General features: G+C 38.5%; 2 long non-coding RNA genes across 2 annotated transcripts; both read left to right on the plus strand.

The window, feature by feature from the left end:
• Positions 1 to 7,698: 7,698 nt before the first annotated feature.
• LOC130997347 (uncharacterized) lies at positions 7,699 to 10,918 on the plus strand. Its single transcript, XR_009093055.1, has 3 exons — positions 7,699 to 7,928; positions 10,001 to 10,065; positions 10,661 to 10,918. It is a non-coding gene; the product is annotated as an uncharacterized LOC130997347 (long non-coding RNA).
• Positions 10,919 to 17,249: 6,331 nt separating this feature from the next.
• Positions 17,250 to 20,469, plus strand: LOC130997348 (uncharacterized). Its single transcript, XR_009093056.1, has 3 exons — positions 17,250 to 17,479; positions 19,552 to 19,616; positions 20,212 to 20,469. It is a non-coding gene; the product is annotated as an uncharacterized LOC130997348 (long non-coding RNA).
• Positions 20,470 to 22,788: the final 2,319 nt, after the last annotated feature.

The following is a 22,788-nucleotide window of genomic DNA, read 5'->3' on the forward strand; positions in this document are numbered from 1 at the left end:
GAATTCTCTCTTTACTTATACTAGTTTCAGTTGAAATAGAGATTATGCACAAAGGAAAAGTGACAATTGAAAGCAATAAAGAACACATAGAATTTTACGTGGTTCAGATCAACATCCTACGTCCACAGTCAGCTGGTTAAACTGACAACCACTAGCCTTGTGCTTACGGGTGCACAGCAAACCTTACAACCGAAACAACCGTTTCAGTGCCAACACATTGGGTTGGACTTCTCGTCTATTTTCTCAATCTCGCAGGTTTGCTAAGACTTCACTCGTCTTGTACGCGGGGGTTGAGAACTCTTCGAGTTTAGATAACCGTCTAAGACTCTAACTCTCAAACACTCTTTTTGCTCAATTGAAAAGAGAGTTTGTACAACCAACTACATTACAGAGAACAGGCTCTCTGTAATCATCTAGGCTTGAAATTTACAAATGAATGCCTAGAAGTAGGGGTGTAATCGAACCGAGCCGAACCGAATAGTGGTGTGCTCAAGTTTGGTTTGTTTAGTATCGAATCGAATCCCGAACTTTACTTACCGAATACTTTGAGGCTCACGAGCCTATATGAACTTTCTAAATTTATATTTAGGGTTAAGTACCAAATACCCCCCCAACGTTGGGGCCCCTATCGCGTATAGGACCCTATAGTCAGGGTCCGCGCTGTTTACTACCTCAACGTGGCTAAACCTAAGCAAATCCCCCCCTCAAATACCAAATACCCCCCTGCATTAAGTCACCGTTGGGGGGGGGTATTTGGTACTTAATACCTGACTATAGGGTCCTATACGCGATAGGGGCCCAACGTTGAGGGGGGGATTTGCTTAGGTTTAGCCACGTTGAGGTAGTAAACAGCGCGGACCCTGACTATAGGGTCCTATACGCGATAGGGGCCCCAACGTTGAGGGGGTATTTGGTACTTAACCCTTATATTTATATTCAAAATATTGATTATTTTATTTTTAAAATAAATTATTTTATTCAAAATAATAAATATATTAATTATTTTCTTATAACAAACAAAATTAATTAGAGATTTAATACAATTATTATTAATTTTAGTGGATAAATATAAGTTGTATCTACTAATAATTTATATTTTTCAAGCTGAATCACTTGACGAACATGTTCACGAGCTAACGAGTCGAATACTACTAAGCTCAAGTTTGGTTTGTTTATTTATCGAACTTCTCTAAACGAACTTGAACGAGCTTTTTTCGAGCCGAGCTCCGAATAGTTCGCAAGCGGCTTGGTTTGTTTACAACCCTACCTAGAAGTTCTAAGAGAATATATGTAATCAGAAAGTTGATTTTAGGCTTGGTGTATTTTCTTCTTCGATTCAAACTATGGAGTAGTATGAGTAGGCTGACTTGCGGGTTTGGCAGAGGTTCAGCAAGTTGTGCTTGAATCGGTGAAGATTGAACTTGGACGAAGAACCTATTTATAGGCAAAGTCTTGAATAGATCTGTTGGTGGAGATTGTATTCAGGATTTTGTCGTTGTGAGATAATATTGAATTTGGGCTCAGGTCTTCAATCTTACAAAGTCTTGAATAGATCTGTTGGTGGAGATTATCTTCAGGATTTTGCCGTTGTGAGATACTATTGAATTTGGGGTCAGGTCTTCAATCTTCTGGTCTCCTTGGGTCTAAAAGAAGTAAAGTCTTCTTTCTTGGAGATGGTGTTGTAGGCCGATGTGACACAGTAGAAGAGGCTTTGTGTCAGGAATGACGATCTCCTATCTTCGGCATTTAATGTTGTTGTCCTTAGCACTAATTGCATCAAATACATCGGTTGACTACTTTAGCTTCTTGAGGAATAGACTGATGTATTCTAAAGCATCAGTCTGAGTAGTCACGTAGTCTTTAGTGCCATTCCTTCAGCCTGCTATGCTGATCATGCGTCTTCAATCTCTTGCTTCAGTTAACATTCTCTATTATTCAGTCTGGTGTCTTCAGTCTTGCCGCTTCAGACTAAACTAGTGAGGACTAAAACATTTAAGTCTATAAAGAGAAACATAATCTAGAAGGATACTCTAATAGTTTTGGTATCATCAAAACCAGGAGTTGGATTATATCTTTTTATGTCCCAACACGGGAATTGTGTTAGATGTGAAAAATAAAGTGGAGAAAAAGTTGTATATAGAGAAAAAAGGAAATTAAAAGAAAGGGAGTGGGAGGAAGAGTCGTTGCTTTGCAACGGTAAAAAAAATAGCACAATCATTTTTTTAATTATGCATGTGTACAGCACACGCATCGCTTTTCTCCTCACCATGCTCGGCACCAACGAAGGCACCCAGCATGAGATGTCCCGGATCCTCAGCACGACGCACATAACGCATGTCGGCTCGGTCCGGCACGCAAAAAAAAATACTAGAGATGCTCTTAAATAAGGAATTTGAGTAGTAATGGAGGAGGATAGAAATGATAAATTATTATTTATTCCATTCTTTATTTAATGGGGAAATTATTTATTTCATCTTAATAAGATGAACATAAAATTTGGTTTGTATATTAATACAACATTCCTAAATTCCTAATATTTGAAGAAGAGCCAACTTTTGAGATAGTCATATTAAGTAATGGAACTCAATATTTGGCCCTCCCATCTTAAAAACATAAATTTTAGCTATATTTTACAATTTCGGACTATATTGCCCTTAATTTGGACGAACCAGATCGAATTGGGTGTGCGGATTCAGGTGGTACTTTTGGCACTGTTGTTATAATTTATGTCAAAAGTACCAATAGAAAGCAAAACAAAAATACTAAGTAATTTGTGTCAAAAGTACCAAATTACTTGGAACAAATGAGAATATTAGTGCCAAAAGTAACAACATAAATTAAAAAAAAAATCAAGTAATTTGGTACTTTTGGCACGAATGACAATATTAGTGCCAAAATTACCAAATTACTTGGTATTTTTTTGTTCTAAGTAATTTGGTAATTTTGGCACACATTATAACATTAGTGCCAAAAGTCTGCGTCCAACCTGTGCTCTCAAATTGATCCGATTCATTCAGATTAAGAGTAATATAATCCGAAATTATAAAAAAAATGGCCAAAATTTATATTTTTAAGATGAAAGATTAAATATTGAGTTTCAATCTCCAATATAACTATACGGGTGCATATATTATCTTTCAATAATTTTATTGCCTTACATGATTGTGACGAAATGGCTACCTCTAAGAATAAAGAAATAATTTTACCATTACATTAAGAATATTGTTTTTTCGCATATTTACATCTTTTATAGTACTCCGGAAGCAATAATTTCAAATATAGCAAAAGAGGCTTCTGATTTACTATATTAGTATTATATATGTTGACAAAATCTCCTGTACACCCGGGTGTACGGTACACCCGAATCGTACCTGATCCGAATCTAACTCAATTGAACTATCCTACCCGAATGTCAACTGTTACTATCATTTCGATATAATGTTAGTGTCATTTACACGTAGTGTTAATGTCATTTCAATATAGTGTTAGTGTAATTTTATACGTAGTGTTAGTGTCATTTCAATATAGTGTTAGAGTGCGTTCTCTTTGATTGTAAATTTATCATAGGAAAATAAGGGATAAACAAAATTTCACCCTTTAAATCATTCCAATCTTTTTTCTCATTTTCTACTTGACCCTTACTTATTCCTCCTTTACACTACACTACAAATGAGGTGTTGGGAACCTTGTGGAATATCCTAACCCTTGTTTTGATGATACCAAAATTCATAGGACTTAAATGTAATAGACTAGAATCGTTTTTGAACTCAAGTGTTAGAGTTCGTTTCTAGTTTAGTTGCGGTGTCAAAGACTGAAGACTGAAGACTGAAGAACGAAGACTGAAGACTGAAGACTGCAGTTACCAACTGAAGTATCAGTTGAAGAATCAGTTGAAGACTGATTATTTAATGCGCGCCATGGACTGATACTAAAGTCAAGTATCAGTTGAACATTCCTCCTAGGACTGATCTTCCAACGTTCAGAGGAAGCCACGTACGCTCAAGTACAGCCGCATTAAATGCAGAGATATCTCAATATCTTATCTCTGCAGAGGTCATTCCTATCTGGTGGTTACTTTTCAGAGATGTCACATCTCATGTCCATCAAAGAGAGCCGTTTCCACACAGACAAGGAACCTCGAAGATTGAAGCCTCAGCCCAAATTCGAATTGCTCTCCAACGGAAGAAATCTTGAGGACGATTTACGCCAACGGATCTATTCAAGAGTTCTCCTACAAATAGCGCTCGAGGATCACTTCAACCTTCACCGATTCAACGACATAAGCTGAAGCTCTGCCGAAATAGCTACTCAGCCTAAAGCTTAAACCGCCCAAAGCTTGAATCGAAGAAGAGAATTCCAAAGCCAAAATCAGTCACTGCTGATTACATACATTCTCTTAGACCCTAGGCATATATTCTGTGTACCCAGAAGCCAAAGGTCAACTTGCTTCAAAGAACTCGTTCTTTGTAAGTATAGTTGGCACTCGTTTAAACCTCTCCCCCATAGGAGTGTTTGAGTGACTCAGAGTTTCAGAAGGTGTTCTGAACTCTGATAGGGAAGTCTGAACACGAGGTGTGCTTAGCAAGGAAATCCTGCGCGAGCTGTGTAGGTGCTGAAATCCTGCGCGAGGTGTGTAGGTAGGGAAACCCTACGCGAGGTGTGTAGGTGCTGAAGAGAGAGTTTATCTTCAGTTCACGGTTTGCAGTGCACCAGGGAAGTACTTGCGGAGTGGATTGTTGGTCTGATCAACCAGCCGTGGATGTAGGAAAGAGTTTTTCCGAACCACGTAAAAGTCTCTGTGTTATTTACAGCTTTCAGTTTTACATTCATAACTGTGTTATTTCAATTGATAAAACTGAATGCTGACTAACTGAAAAGAGAAACCTTAATCCAACTATCTGCTCCACCGAGGGCTATTCGAAACTAAGTTTAATTTCCGCTGCGTATGATATCAATCTGACTCACTATCCTCTGATAGTAAGGAAGAGAGATATCATCTTCATCTTTGCAAACACGACTGAAGCCCTTACGTGGATCAGTTAAGTTCCAGTGACTTAACTGATAACTCTTTACTGAAGAGCTTTCAGTATCAGTCGTCAACCCTGTTGGTCAACACTTATTTCGGTTAAACAGGTGTCTTGTTTGCTTGTAAAGTTTCGCTTCTATCTCTGACTGAGATCCCTCTGATTGAGGTTTGTAGATAGTCACAAAAATAGCCTATAGGTGTATTCCCCCCCTCCCATACACCTATTCGAGACCCCCCGGACCTAACAATTGGTATCAGAGCAGGTTGGTCGCAAGAACTATCTGTCTCTGACTAGTTCTACTTGAACTAGATCCTTATTAAAGGTCTCGAAAAAGTTTTGCTCTTTCTTATTGTTTTGTGCTTGCTACTTGCTTTATCTGCTGTTACCTGTTCTCTCTTTTTTTGATGGAGACTAACCACAGCAGATTATCTTCTCTACCTATGTTTTGTATTGAAAAATACGACATATGGAAGTTTCGGCTTGAAAGCTTCCTCATTGCCCAACATTGTAGAATGTGGGAAGTCATCACCAGCGGTCCAATCATTATCACCGAAACTGTAAAAAGGGTTCCTACTGACATCCGTCAGGAACCTTACGATGAGGACCAGCCCAAGTCAAAGGCAGACTTCACCACAGAAGAAATGAAGCAAGATGAGCTAGACAACCTCGCCAAAAGCATCATCTCCGGCACCGTTCCTGACAAGTATGTCATGAAGATCATCAAGTGCAGGACAGCAAAGGAGATGTGGGATATTCTGGAAAGAATGTGCGTAGGTTCTGAGGAGATCAAGGAGAATAAGCTTTCCATAGCTTGTCAGAAATTCGACTCCTTCCTCGTGCTCAAGAATGAATCTGTCGAGGAAATGGAACAAAGATTCAATCTCATATTGAATGAAGTTCAATCCATTTCCAAAGACAAATACACTCAACGAGAAATCAACTTGAAGATTCTTCGAGCACTGCCACGAGGAGAATGGCAGATCTACTCAGTCGCTCATCAGCATAAGCCAGGATTCAGTCAGCTCCCGACAAACAAGCTTTTCTCCGATCTCATGGCAAATGAGTTCGATCTTCTGAGAAATCTTGGTAACAAGAAGGCTGGAGGATCAGACGAAGATGGTCCATCAACCTTAAGAGGAGTTGCACTAAAGGCCTCAACCAGAGAAGGCAAGAAGCAGATCAAGGAGCCAACGGAACTCAACCCTGAGGACTTCTTCAGTCAATATGCCTTGTTGACTGACAGATTCAACAAGATGGAGTCCAAGTTCCGGAAGTACAGAAGGTTCCACAAGCAGCACTACAAGGGAAAATAAAGAGAAAGGGACTCCAGACATTCCACAGATCGAAGCGGAGAAAGGAAGTCAGCCGCTTACGACATCAAAGAATTGGAATGTTATGGATGTAGAAAGAAAGGACACTTTAAGCATGAATGTCCTGATCTGACTCCAGCTGAGCGCAGGGAACTGAAAGCAAAGAAAGATCGCAGATCTTTGAAGAAGAAAGCGATGGTTGCTGATGATGCTGACTCTTCCAACGACACATCAGAATCATCCGACTTCGACAGTTCCAGCTCAGATGATGAGAGCCGAGCCCTGATGGCCAACGAATCAGAAAGTGTAGCTGACAACAGCTACGACAATGGAATGAATGGCCCAGAGGTAAAATCTCTCACGAAAACTCCATATACTGATAACTTCCTGATGCTTTCAGGAGACCACTCAGAATCTGGAGATAGCTCATCCGTTGAAACTGACGAGTTTGATCAGCTCCTGACTGATCACTGTCAGCTGAGGAAAATGTTCGAAGATCTCCTCAAGCAGAATCAGAAAAAGGACAAGGAGATCGATGATGAACGAGCTAAACATCAGACAATCATCTACTTTCCGGATGAAACATGTCTTGATCAGCTAATCATGGAGAACAGCCGACTGGAAGAAGAGCTCAGAATCTCCAACTCAGAATGTGAAAGAGCTTCTCATGAAATCAAAAGGCTTAATCACAAGCTGGAAGAAACAGTCAAGAACTGCATGATGCAGTCTCCCATGATGAGCAACTTTCCATCGAAAGGACTGGTCAACAGCATCGGAGGAAAGGTTGCAGCTGCCAAAGGAAAGGTGTAATGCCCCGACTTTTTATTAAGGATTATAGACTTTTAATTATTGATTTAAGGATTTCTTATGGTAATTAGGGTTCAGCATCCATTAATAAAATACGGAGTTATGTGAATTTGATGATTACATACGTGATAATTTATTTTTATTTTTATTTCAACGGATGATGCACTCAAAATATATTTTGAGTCCATTAAGAGAATGATGGAGCTCAAAGATTTATTTTGAGTTTTCAAATCAAAAAAAAAAATTATGTATTTATTTATTTTTACCGAGAAATTTAGGAATGATGAGTTATAAAAATTTTCCATCAATATTTTTCTCAAATTATTTTCCTATGATGTATTTATAAATTGAGAGAGTGCACTAATGTTAGTGCTATTTATTCTAATTTTGATCACAAGAGTTTTATGCTCTAGCATTTTATCAATTGATGATTAGTCTTACATATATTTTTTTTTTACACATGGGTTATTACTACACCACATTTTTATATTTACTTAATGTAACACCCCATTATCCTCCACTAATATTTTCTTTTCCCTACCACTAATCTTTTTCCCTACCACCACTAATATTTTCTTTTCCCTACCACTAATCTTTTTCCCTACCACTACTCCTACCTCTCCACCACACTACTCCTTTTCCCCCACCACTACATTCTTTCTCCCACTCTCACAACTTTTCTCCCACCATTATCACACTCCATAGAAGCCTTTGAAGCCCCAAGAGAAGTAGCAAAGCAAGGGAGAGTGTGGGAAAACTATAGAGTGAAGGTTGTGCTTCGAGGGTGAGTTTTTCTTTGCTTTTTCTCAACTGAAAATGCTTTATGGCCATGGATTTTTACACATTTGTGTGCTATATTATGTGAGGATATGTTTTATGATTTTGGATGATTATTTTGGTAGAGTTTATTGGGTGAAAAACCGTGCATGAGGTAAGGCAGCGAATCTGCCATAAGCACACTGCTCGGCAGTGTTTTGCAAGACGATTCCAGCCATCAAAATGATTCCCAAAAATTCCCAAATTAATTGTGTATCATCTTTCATATGTTTTCTATACTCTGGTAAAATTTCAGAAGGTTTGGAGCTCTTATGATTTATTTATGAATTTGTAAACATCACTGCCCATCTGGAATACATTTTTGGTAAACAATCTTTGGGAGGCCATAAGTAAAGTTTCAATCGGTGAAAACCTTTGAAACTTGAATATGTCACTCTAGACTCCCGTATCGTTCTTTTGACATCAGTCTCACCATTTTTGAGTAAGGGAAACAACCGGTATAAATTCTTGAAATCTAGTTCTTATTCCATGTACCATCCAGTAGATTTTACAAACCTACGACTTTGAGGTGGCAAAGGCCGACTTAAATCTTTGATTCTCAAGCCTATCTTTCTACTGAATATTCACTGACATGTTGGGAACTTACTTGTTCAGTTTTAGAATTTTTGGTGAAGCCTAAAGTGGTTTTTCCGATTTATGTTCTGAATCTGCCAAACTTGAACTCTTTTTGTGCACTGAACTTTAGACAGTCATATCTTCTAAACCATGAATGTTCTTGGAGTAAATCCAACTGGAGAGTGTTATGATCTCTCCCTAGTTTCCAGATTGACCCTTGGGGTTCCCAGTGGAGTTTTGTAAAGGGAGATATGACTTTTTAAAGAAAGCCCACTGACTTGGTTGTAATCTGGAAATCTGAAATTTTCAGATTTTTGCTTGTTAAATACCCATCTTGAGAGGGCATATCTTGCTCGTTTGAATTTTTTTTCATTCGATTCAAATTGGAGAATGATCCTTGAAATGTCTAGTTTCCAGAATGTCTTTTGGAGCCTCATTTGGAGATCCGAGGCAGATTTGATGTCTGTTGCAAAACAACCTCTTAAGAGCTCAAGTTGTTGAATTATTTTCTATGTATCAAAGTTTATTTTAAAGGATGTTTCATGAAAGATTTAGTATATGTGCGTAACGAGTTTGGGACTATTTATTTTAAATGAGGTCCGTTCTTTTATTTAAATTATGATGGACTTTTAATGAATATTTTTGGGATTAAACTCTTATTTCTTGATTTATATAAATTATTTTTTAAGGACTTATAAATATGAATTTCGTAGGCCTACTGACCTACTGTGATCGACGGTTTATCGATGTCTAATAGCTTTGAAAATTGTATAGCAAGTCCCTACATGAGTCTTGAGTACCCTGGTAAAATTTCAAGCCATTCCAACTTCGTTTGATACTTCTTTAAAATGCAAAACCTAAACTGCACATTACTACCGAGAATTTCAGAGAACAGAGGAAAGAGTCATTCATTTCAGTAGCTTCCTGTGTGATCTAGCTTTCCAAATTTTTATGGTATTAACCTTATTGTGTTAGCTAGATATCCACCAAAGTTGAGCCCAGTTTGACAACGTTTACTATTTTTCAAAAATCCAAGTTTTCGATTGTTCAAAACTGCCGAACATGGTAGATCGTGGTAAAAACGTCATATCTCTCAAACCACTTGGATTTTTCGACTCTACTTTTTTTTTATATGAAACTAGACTCGAAGATCTTTCTTTCGGTATGAGTCTCGAGTCCAGGAGATGTCGGAGCCAGAACAGATTAAATTTTGAAGTTGAGTCAGTGTAAAAACAGAGCGTGTTTTGATGATGTTTGATTGTGATTCTTATGTGCCTTATGTGTTTGTGTTGCCTATGTGTTTGAATGAGATTAGACGAGGTATGATTGATTTTTGACTGTCTTTAATGTAACGAATTATGGATTCTAGAACCCTAAAACATTAAAAGATACCCTAGGCACGTAGAATTAGACTTTGTCTTATGACAATTTCTTCACGAACTTATCGACTCTTCATCAATGAAGGTCCGGGCGACAGAAAGTGAAGCCGAAGAAGAAACGACTCCACGCCAGCTTTAAGAACAATTGAGGTGGGCATTACTTTTACTATACGTATATAGAGATCCCCTGCGTGTCGTAGGCCTCTTATACGAATATATGCATGAGATGATTTTAACTGTTAATTTCAGTTTATTATTATGCCCAAATGATAAATGACTCTTATGAAATGAAAATGAAATGTTCATGAAATGAAATGAAATGTTTATGAAATGATTGACTGCCAAAAATGTTTATGTTTTTATATGTATCCTATCTGTGTTGGTTCGCCAACTTTAAAGGAAATCCAATTGGGATCCTATGCTAGACAAAGGTCGCTAGCTAGGATTAACGTGTACACTCATGGAGACCGCGAGTCGCTTGCGACCGGTCTTGGCGTCCGTGGTAAGGAGGCCTCCTTCCCGACGCGTGACAGAAAGGACAGATATGGATCATATAGACTGAAAATGGGATGCGCATCCACCTTTATGAAAATGAATGAAATGTTTTAGTAAGCGCAGGTCATTCAAGAAAAACCCTGTGTGTTACTGTTGGCAGTTCAATTTATATATGTATGCATGTTGTATTTTCGGCTTATGTCACTGAGTATTTTTATACTCAGCCCTGCATGTATTTCTAAATGTGCAGGTTGAGCAGGCGATGGAATGGATCGGTGTTGAGCGGATTTCCCTTTTGATGTTTATGTAATGAAACCTTGAGTATGCATCTCCATATGCATAACTCACACGTTTTTTCGCTGCAAACACTCTGACTTATTTATCATTTCTACTTGAACTTATTACTACTTCATTTTAATTAACTTTCAGTTGGGGTCTAGTCGTTATGGCAGACTCATTTGTGAATTACCCAAGTGGTTATATATATATACCACTAGTTTGTTATTAATGTTGATTACTTAGTAAATCCCCTTTAATTTCCGTTTCTTATTGTTCACCCCAAGTCATAACCCCGGTTAACCCGTCATTGGGATAGTGGGCTGTGACAGAGTGGTATCAGAGCAGTTCGTTTGCTCTGGCACTAGAAACCTTATTCTAAAAAGCCAAGTCTAGTTTGATTCACTAGACATACGTGGGTTAATACGACACCGCTCAACACTCCATTGCATCGTGCTCAATCAAGGAAAAAGGTAACTGCAGTTACAACGTTTTAAAGATGTTATTGTTCTAAACTGTTTCATGAAGATGTTTATGTAAAGAGCATGCTATGATGAAATGTTGAATGTTTTGCCTTTCATGGCATATCATTGCAGTTATGATGATATAATAAGAAGAATGATAGAGAATTGACACATGCTTTCCCCAGAAAACATAGATTGTTATAAGTTGCATGATCACGATTCTAAAAGAACATAGACTGCTGGATTAGTAGGATATCTCTACAATCTAGATTCTTGAAGTGATGATTTAGAAGAATGATAGAGAACTTAGAGCATTTCAGCTTCCACAAGAAAACAATGGTTCTTTTGAATTATAAAGAGGAATGAAAAGACATGTACGCGTTGAAGGAAAAGCATGGAATGATGATACAAGATGAATTCAAGGCAAACATTGCATCAAGGGTTTAAGCATAAGTCTCTACGTTCGAATGTTTACACACGATGGAACATCGAATCGACTTATGTTACACGATAGATTATAAAAAGGGCGTGATTTGATTGTCTGCGGGTTATATATATATTTGTGACATACATGGGAAATGGGATCCGAGTCCACTAGAATAGAAGACCTTAAAATAAGTTTAGTTGTCTTAATGAAACTTATGTTTTGTTATGCATAGTATGTTCATAACCTTGTACATTTAAGAGTTTTACGTCTACTTACGTATAAGAAGACTCACACTTTCCCTTATCTATTAAAGAGGGTTACGTCCAGGCATATTCCGATAGTTAGGAAAGCTCCGCGTTTGACCCAGCAGAGACTACCCGGGCATATCGGGATTTTAGTATAGCTTTTGACGACGACATAAGAATTGTTATAGCTCAGTATACACGCCTTTGGACTGTTGCCCATGTCTTTGGGACTACAAGTTATATAAGAAAATATGGTTCGACTGTCTGTATGTAGACCTTGGGGAATAAGAGTCTAGTTCAATAGGACTAGAACCTTAAGTTTGAGCTTTAAGCTGCCACTACGAACTCAAGTTTCGTTATGTATAGTATGTCCACGACTTCTCAAGTTCGGGACAATGTTTCCCGTGTGACTGGGAAGTGATGATGTTGGACCTGGCCAGTCCACATGATCCAAATCTCAGTAGACGTCTTTTGGGTTGAAAACCTATATGTTTCAACTTTCGGTTGAAAAGCCAGACGGGTTCTTACTCGAGGTCATTTTGTTCGACCTTGTAGTTAATCATTTCATACCCTCTGGTCATTCTTTTGAATCTCTTGAACAATTTCTACAACACCTTGCTTTGATGTTGTGTTGATTTTGAGCCTTGCAACTCGTGAGTTGTCATAGTAGATTCCCTTTATCGATTAGACTAAGAAGTATTAGTCTACTGACCTAGTATACCACCCAAACTATAGCTTTGTATAGTTGTCTCTCATTGTGTTTAAATTAGTTGAGATTAGTCTTTGTCCTATGAATATTATCGACCACTCATTATGATAGAAATTCAGAATCCAAATTGAGACCGTAATATAGTGTTTGCGTACATGAACGACTTTCTGTGTTGCATTCCAATTGACTGAATTTGCAGATTTTGGTTGAAGGCCAAAAGAAAAGCGATGACTCAAGAAGAGCTGTCAGACTTGTCTTAGAAGATTTTCAGACGGGGGTATATGACAATTATATTTCTAATAGCCGTTATAAGAGGAAAGGAAAAGAAGTGTTTAATCCAAAGCAAAACAAGATGGGATATGACCAAGTATGACCATATTTTCTGCAGCATGTCCGTTAGGCCCCACAGTAGGTGGACATAGAAGAAAAGATGATAAACAAGTTTCACTCCGGCCTAAGGTACTCGACAATTATACTGAGTTTATGAACTCTGAATTGTTCAGCCAAGCTCTGGACGCCGAGGTAGTAGGCCCGAGATTTGCCCGACCCAAACTCAACTCAGGAAGCAAATGATCAAGGACGAAGGCAAGACTACTATGATAGTCGAAATGGCAAGAGGCCTCGGTAGGAAACATAGTGCCCAAAGGCAAGGACAAGGACATCAAACAAACATAGGACCTGCTAAGGATAATCAGGGCCAGCCTGGGGTACCTCCATGGCCGAAGTTTTCCAAGTCATATTATGATATATGTTTGGATGATAGTAATACATGTTTTAAATATGGTCAGAAGGGCCATTTTGCTAAAGATTTCCAAGCGAGGCCACAAGGAGGGATGTGAAGATCGAATCAACCGGGTCAAGCACAACCATTTAGGGTCATTCTAGGCCAACAACTACTCTATCCACCACAACCCCCTTAAGTTAGAACCTATGCCCCGCACAAGAATAAATAAGGAAGCAAACAAGGAAACCTAATAAGTATGGGCACGCTACTCAACACACCTGTTATACTTCTGTTCGATACGGGTGCCTCGCATTCTTTCTCTGCAAGTGCATGTGCAAATACCCTAAAACTCATACCTGAAAAGGGCTAATCTGGACATGAGAAATTCTTTACCCATAGGAGGGGCGACGATAGAAACACATGCTTACTCAAACCAAGAGGTAAACATAGGATCATTTAAGGTCATAGTGAACAACTTGCAGTTTATACAATATAGGACATTGATGTAATCCTAGGGATTGACTGGTTAGCTAAGAACTACGCCACAGTTTTATGCAAGGAGCGAAAGATTGCTTTTAACTTTTCGGGGATGGATGCTTTGAGATAAACCTGGGGAACATGATACCAATTATTTCAGCCTTACAAGCGAGGAAGATGATGAACAAGATAGACTGCCAAGCTTTCCTGGTATACCTGATCGGAGGAGTTGAGACCAAAGGGATAATTGAAGACGTAGAGATTGTACGGGAATTCTGAGATATTTTTCAGAAAATTTACCAGGGCTGCCACTCGATAGACAAGTAGAATTTACCATCGATTTAGAACCAGGATCAGCACCGGTATCCAAGGCACCTTACAGGATGGCTCCAAGGGAATTGGAGGAGCTAAAGATCCAATTACAGGAATTATTGGACCTAGGTTTTATCAAACCTAGTGTATCCCATGGAAAGCGCCTGTGTTATTTGTTAAGAAGAAGGAAGGCACCTTGAGGATTATTTATTCGACCAACTCAAAGGTGTGAGTGTAATCTTTAAGATCGATTTGAAGTTTGGGTATCATCAGTTAAAAGTTAGACATGAAGATATACCCAAAACGGCTTTCCGAATAAGATATGATCACTACGAATTCGTAGTTGTGCCGTTCGGATTAATAAACGCGCCAGTGGTGTTCATGGACCTCATGAACAAAGCATTCTATCCTTACTTGGATAAGTCCATCTTGGTATTCAAAGACGATATCCTTATCTACTCTAAGATTAAGAAGAATATAAGAAACATTGAGAATCGCGTTGCAAACACTAAGGGGTGAATGTCTTTATATCAAATTCACTAAATGTGAGATTTGGCTTAAGGTCAGAAGGTATCAAGGTTGAAGCAGTACAAGGATGGAGGTCACCAACAACTCCAAATGAGATAAGAAGTTTCTTAGGATTAGCTGGCTACTATCGAAGATTCATTGAAGGATTTTCAAAAATAGCAAGACCAATGACGCAGTTACTTGGGAAAGGAATCAAGTATACTTGGACTGATGAGTGCGAGAGAAGTTTTCAGCAGCTCAAGGACATGTTAACTACTGCACCAGTGCTAGCAGTTCCAAAACCAGACAGGGAATATGTGATCTACACGGATGCGTCGAAAAATGGACTAGGTTGTGTGTTAATGCAAGAGGGAAAGGTGATAGTATATGCATCGCGACAACTTAGACCACATGAACTGAATTATCCAACCCATGATTTAAAATTAGCTGCAGTGGTGCATGCACTGAAAATATGGAGACATCACCTATACGGAGTTAGGTGTGAGATATTCACCGATCATAAAAGTTTGAAATATTTTTTTTCAAGCAAAGGGATCTGAACATGAGACAAAGAATATGGCTCGAACTAGTAAAGGATTATGATTGTGGTATTAACTACCACCCAGGCAAGGCCAATGTAGTAGCCGATGCATTGAGTCCTAAAGTCTCGTCGAAGTTAGGATACTTTCTCACGAGGGAAGATGAACTCATTAAAAACTTTGACAAGATGAGGATAGAAGTGATTAAACCACCTAATACAATAGCGAGTGTTATTGCGACAATACCCAGTATGAGAAAAATGGTGGTAGAAGCAAAAAGGAAGGACGAAAAGATGGAGAAGCTACGAGGAAGAATAAGGAACTTAAGAATCAGATAATGCTATCTTCTTTGAAGAGAAGATATGCATGTCCATGACAATGAACTTAAGAATAAGATAAAGCCATGGCACCCATATACTGTCACCAGGAAGTACTAAGATGTATTAAGATCTAGAAAAATTCTAGTTAGGAGGAATGAAACGAGATGTAACCTCATTTGTTGAAATATGTCTTGCGTGCTAGCAAGTGAAGGTTTTACAACATATCACATTGTTACTTTGAGTCTTCGAGCTCATAAAGTCAAGCTTAATGTCGTGTTTGGGACAAACTGAGCCCTTAACGAACCAATGAATTTCGTTGTCGAGATGGATTTTTTCGAATCCATCATACTTAAGCAAAGGTTGTCACGAAAGGGGGCAGTCAATGCCCACATGACTCGAGATTCCTTCGATGAATGAATAAAAGTTTATAACGGCGTTTTAGGCTGACTGCCTACATGCTCGAAATGGTTGGTCTCCTTACAAACTGTTTAAGTTGCCTTAAGAATGCTCTAGAGATATTAGTCATTATAGTTCCGCTTAAACGACATAGAAATTATTAATAAGGTATGTTGAGGACGACCGAGCTAAACCGGGGTGAAAGCTGAGAACATGTTTTTGCCACTCATTGTGAGACATATAATACCAGTTATCAATCGACTATCGATAGATTGGCAAATGAGGCGTTATACCTGATGAAATATAGATCACCACTTTGTTGGGATGAAATGGCGAGATGATTGAGATCGTCCGTCAAATCAGAAAAAGGAATCAAGGAGGCCCAGGATAGACAGAAGTCATATGCTGACAAGCGCCGAAAGGACCTATAGTTTGAGGATGTAAAGAAAAATTTTCTGAAGGTTTCTCCATCAAGAGGAATCGTTAGATTCGGTGTAAAGGGTAAACCTAAACCCCGTTTTATAGGCTCATACGAGATTGTAGAAAGGATAGACCCAATAACTTACTGGTTGGCGTTAGCGCTAAGCTTTGAGAATGTGCGTAATGTATCCCATGTGTCGCAAATAGAGAAGTATGTTTACGATTCAAAGCATATGATCCATAAGAACAACATTATTATTAGTCAATATTTGAGTTACGAAGGAAGATCCAAATCTATCTTAGATCGGGAAGTTCAGGTACTAAGGACTAAGTCAATACCGATAGTAAGGGACCTATGAATATATCATGGTCAATAATAGACTACCGTCTAACAGGAAAGTGAAGTACTCAGAGTTATTTTCTGAGGTACAAATTTCGGGACGAAATTTATGTTAAGGGGGATAGTATGTAATGCCCCGACTTTTTATTAAGGATTATAGACTTTTAATTATTGATTTAAGGATTTCTTATGGTAATTAGGGTTCAGCATCCATTAATAAAATACGGAGTTATGTGAATTTGATGATTACATACGTGATAATTTATTTTTATTTTTATTTCAACGGATGATGCACTCAAAATATATTTTGAGTCCATTAAGAGAATGATGGAGCTCAAAGATTTATTTTGAGTTTTCAAATCAAAAAAAAAAATTATGTATTTATTTATTTTTACCGAGAAATTTAGGAATGATGAGTTATAAAAATTTTCCATCAATATTTTTCTCAAATTATTTTCCTATGATGTATTTATAAATTGAGAGAGTGCACTAATGTTAGTGCTATTTATTCTAATTTTGATCACAAGAGTTTTATGCTCTAGCATTTTATCAATTGATGATTAGTCTTACATATATTTTTTTTTTACACATGGGTTATTACTACACCACATTTTTATATTTACTTAATGTAACACCCCATTATCCTCCACTAATATTTTCTTTTCCCTACCACTAATCTTTTTCCCTACCACCACTAATATTTTCTTTTCCCTACCACTAATCTTTTTCCCTACCACTACTCCTACCTCTCCACCACACTACTCCTTTTCCCCCACCACTACATTCTTTCTCCCACTCTCACAACTTTTCTCCCACCATTATCACACTCCATAGAAGCCTTTGAAGCCCCAAGAGAAGTAGCAAAGCAAGGGAGAGTGTGGGAAAACTATAGAGTGAAGGTTGTGCTTCGAGGGTGAGTTTTTCTTTGCTTTTTCTCAACTGAAAATGCTTTATGGCCATGGATTTTTACACATTTGTGTGCTATATTATGTGAGGATATGTTTTATGATTTTGGATGATTATTTTGGTAGAGTTTATTGGGTGAAAAACCGTGCATGAGGTAAGGCAGCGAATCTGCCATAAGCACACTGCTCGGCAGTGTTTTGCAAGACGATTCCAGCCATCAAAATGATTCCCAAAAATTCCCAAATTAATTGTGTATCATCTTTCATATGTTTTCTATACTCTGGTAAAATTTCAGAAGGTTTGGAGCTCTTATGATTTATTTATGAATTTGTAAACATCACTGCCCATCTGGAATACATTTTTGGTAAACAATCTTTGGGAGGCCATAAGTAAAGTTTCAATCGGTGAAAACCTTTGAAACTTGAATATGTCACTCTAGACTCCCGTATCGTTCTTTTGACATCAGTCTCACCATTTTTGAGTAAGGGAAACAACCGGTATAAATTCTTGAAATCTAGTTCTTATTCCATGTACCATCCAGTAGATTTTACAAACCTACGACTTTGAGGTGGCAAAGGCCGACTTAAATCTTTGATTCTCAAGCCTATCTTTCTACTGAATATTCACTGACATGTTGGGAACTTACTTGTTCAGTTTTAGAATTTTTGGTGAAGCCTAAAGTGGTTTTTCCGATTTATGTTCTGAATCTGCCAAACTTGAACTCTTTTTGTGCACTGAACTTTAGACAGTCATATCTTCTAAACCATGAATGTTCTTGGAGTAAATCCAACTGGAGAGTGTTATGATCTCTCCCTAGTTTCCAGATTGACCCTTGGGGTTCCCAGTGGAGTTTTGTAAAGGGAGATATGACTTTTTAAAGAAAGCCCACTGACTTGGTTGTAATCTGGAAATCTGAAATTTTCAGATTTTTGCTTGTTAAATACCCATCTTGAGAGGGCATATCTTGCTCGTTTGAATTTTTTTTCATTCGATTCAAATTGGAGAATGATCCTTGAAATGTCTAGTTTCCAGAATGTCTTTTGGAGCCTCATTTGGAGATCCGAGGCAGATTTGATGTCTGTTGCAAAACAACCTCTTAAGAGCTCAAGTTGTTGAATTATTTTCTATGTATCAAAGTTTATTTTAAAGGATGTTTCATGAAAGATTTAGTATATGTGCGTAACGAGTTTGGGACTATTTATTTTAAATGAGGTCCGTTCTTTTATTTAAATTATGATGGACTTTTAATGAATATTTTTGGGATTAAACTCTTATTTCTTGATTTATATAAATTATTTTTTAAGGACTTATAAATATGAATTTCGTAGGCCTACTGACCTACTGTGATCGACGGTTTATCGATGTCTAATAGCTTTGAAAATTGTATAGCAAGTCCCTACATGAGTCTTGAGTACCCTGGTAAAATTTCAAGCCATTCCAACTTCGTTTGATACTTCTTTAAAATGCAAAACCTAAACTGCACATTACTACCGAGAATTTCAGAGAACAGAGGAAAGAGTCATTCATTTCAGTAGCTTCCTGTGTGATCTAGCTTTCCAAATTTTTATGGTATTAACCTTATTGTGTTAGCTAGATATCCACCAAAGTTGAGCCCAGTTTGACAACGTTTACTATTTTTCAAAAATCCAAGTTTTCGATTGTTCAAAACTGCCGAACATGGTAGATCGTGGTAAAAACGTCATATCTCTCAAACCACTTGGATTTTTCGACTCTACTTTTTTTTTATATGAAACTAGACTCGAAGATCTTTCTTTCGGTATGAGTCTCGAGTCCAGGAGATGTCGGAGCCAGAACAGATTAAATTTTGAAGTTGAGTCAGTGTAAAAACAGAGCGTGTTTTGATGATGTTTGATTGTGATTCTTATGTGCCTTATGTGTTTGTGTTGCCTATGTGTTTGAATGAGATTAGACGAGGTATGATTGATTTTTGACTGTCTTTAATGTAACGAATTATGGATTCTAGAACCCTAAAACATTAAAAGATACCCTAGGCACGTAGAATTAGACTTTGTCTTATGACAATTTCTTCACGAACTTATCGACTCTTCATCAATGAAGGTCCGGGCGACAGAAAGTGAAGCCGAAGAAGAAACGACTCCACGCCAGCTTTAAGAACAATTGAGGTGGGCATTACTTTTACTATACGTATATAGAGATCCCCTGCGTGTCGTAGGCCTCTTATACGAATATATGCATGAGATGATTTTAACTGTTAATTTCAGTTTATTATTATGCCCAAATGATAAATGACTCTTATGAAATGAAAATGAAATGTTCATGAAATGAAATGAAATGTTTATGAAATGATTGACTGCCAAAAATGTTTATGTTTTTATATGTATCCTATCTGTGTTGGTTCGCCAACTTTAAAGGAAATCCAATTGGGATCCTATGCTAGACAAAGGTCGCTAGCTAGGATTAACGTGTACACTCATGGAGACCGCGAGTCGCTTGCGACCGGTCTTGGCGTCCGTGGTAAGGAGGCCTCCTTCCCGACGCGTGACAGAAAGGACAGATATGGATCATATAGACTGAAAATGGGATGCGCATCCACCTTTATGAAAATGAATGAAATGTTTTAGTAAGCGCAGGTCATTCAAGAAAAACCCTGTGTGTTACTGTTGGCAGTTCAATTTATATATGTATGCATGTTGTATTTTCGGCTTATGTCACTGAGTATTTTTATACTCAGCCCTGCATGTATTTCTAAATGTGCAGGTTGAGCAGGCGATGGAATGGATCGGTGTTGAGCGGATTTCCCTTTTGATGTTTATGTAATGAAACCTTGAGTATGCATCTCCATATGCATAACTCACACGTTTTTTCGCTGCAAACACTCTGACTTATTTATCATTTCTACTTGAACTTATTACTACTTCATTTTAATTAACTTTCAGTTGGGGTCTAGTCGTTATGGCAGACTCATTTGTGAATTACCCAAGTGGTTATATATATATACCACTAGTTTGTTATTAATGTTGATTACTTAGTAAATCCCCTTTAATTTCCGTTTCTTATTGTTCACCCCAAGTCATAACCCCGGTTAACCCGTCATTGGGATAGTGGGCTGTGACAAAAGGATATCATGATCATCTCTAAGAATGATCCTTCTGAAATCACAACCTCAGAAGAATCAAGAGATCATGATATGGATGAAGTTCACAAGCGCAGACTGATGGCCAGATCAAATGTTCCACCTCCACGAAGCTACAGACGAGCTAAGGAGGCTCCCAACCAGATCATCATATTGAAAAGGCTGGAAAGCAGATTTCAGTCAAAGATCCGGGAAGGAACATCAGGAGCCAAGAAGAATCTTTCTCATCAACCCAGGAGGAAGATAGGCCACATCAGTCAGAAACTGACATCCTCAGTTCAGTTTCAGAAAGAACAACATCCATGGAGATCAAGCAATGCTGAGTCCAGTCGAGCCATGCCACTTCCTCGACGACAAGCCACTGGACGTCAGACAAATCTCCATAAGTCTGCAAAGACTAAAGTATCTCACGGAAGATACTTCGGCGAGCAAAGAAGACCTCAACCACTCACCAGACAGAACTGCTACAAGAGTGAGGCCTTCAAAAGGATTTCTCAACGGAAAAATGCTCTTATGCCACCTGAAGCGCCAACGACATCGATCAGACATCCAACAATGCGCAAGAAATCAGCCAGACCAATTCTGAAGCAGATTTGGGTTCCAAAGGGAACTCGAACTAACATTGAAGGACCCAAAGCTTGATTGGGTGCCTGAAGCAACTCTTTCTTGCAGGTCAATGTCAGGAAACATAAAAAGAAGGAAGAGGCCAAAGCTTCAATCAGAACGTGGTATCTGGACAGTGGCTGCTCGAAGCATATGACGGGCTACAAAGAATATCTATCCCAGTATGTTGAGAAAGCTGGATCCAAAGTTGCATTCGGAGACAACTCGATTGGAGAAACAAAAGGCTATGGTGTGCTCAACATGGGTAACGCCAGTATCAGTAATGTTAGCTTTATTTCTGGTCTTAAACATAATCTGTTGTCTGTGAGTCAATTTTGTGACAGTGGTTTCACAGTGAAAATAAAAAAGGATGAATTCACTGTTAGAAACAATCAGAAAAAGGTGGTTCTGAAGGGATTCAGACAAGGAAGTCTCTACGTCGTTTCTTGGGAAGACAGCCCACCAGAAACGTGCCTCATCAGTAAAAGCAGCTCAGAGCTCAATTGGCTATGGCACAAGAGACTCAACCATCTCAACTTCAAGACGATCAACAAACTTGCTAAACATCAACTGGTAGAAGGACTCCCTTCTATTGTATTCCAGAAGAAGCAAGAATGTGAAGCATGCCTCAGAGGAAAGCAGACGCGGACATCATTCAAGTCAAAGACAGGACACTCCTCTGAAAGGATTCTGCATCTACTTCACATGGATCTGTTTGACCCGATCACTCCAAGAAGCTACAACGGTAGGAAGTACACCTTGGTAGTTGTGGATGATTATTCACGATATACCTGGGTTATCTTTCTTTTCAAAAAGAAGGAGACACTGGAGGAACTGCCAAAGCTGTTGAAGAGACTGAGCGTTGAAAAGGAAGTCAACATCATCAGCATCAGATCAGATCGTGGGACTGAGTTCCTCAATACTGTCATTCGTGAGTATTGTGATGAACAAGGAATCAGTCATCAAACTTCTGCAGCAAGAACTCCACAGCAGAATGGAGTTGCAGAGAGAAGAAACCGGTCTCTAAAGGAAGCAGCAAAGACGATGCTAGCCGAGTCAAAACTCCCCTTGAAGTTTTGGGCCGAAGCAGTCAACAACGCATGCTACACGCAGAATCGCTCCTTCCTCACTCAGAGACATGGAAGAACTCCATACGAGTTATGGAAGAACAGAAAGCCATCGATTGCCCATTTTCATACTTTCGGTTCTAAGTGTTTCATACACAACAACGATAAGAAGAGGTTGAACACCTTCGATTGCAAGGCTGATCCAGGAGTCTTCCTTGGATACTCCGGAACAGAACGTTCAAGCAAAGCCTATCGAGTGTTCAATACTCAAACTCTATGTGTAGAAGAAACACCTCATGTGATCTTTGATGAGTCTACAGATGGTTTCAGGGAACAAGATGCTGAAAAGAATGTTCAGATCACTGATTATTCCAAAGCTGAAATCCATACTGACGAGCCCTCTACTGTCTTGGTATGGGGACCTGGCAAGGATGAAGATACTGAGATGATTCAGTATCAGAAGATCAACCAACGGTCTGAAGTTCAAACTGGAGCCAATACAGATGGCAATAGTCAAGGGGGAACTCCAGT

Source organism: Salvia miltiorrhiza, chromosome 8, assembly GCF_028751815.1.
Source record: "Salvia miltiorrhiza cultivar Shanhuang (shh) chromosome 8, IMPLAD_Smil_shh, whole genome shotgun sequence".
Lineage (NCBI taxonomy): Eukaryota > Viridiplantae > Streptophyta > Magnoliopsida > Lamiales > Lamiaceae > Salvia > Salvia miltiorrhiza.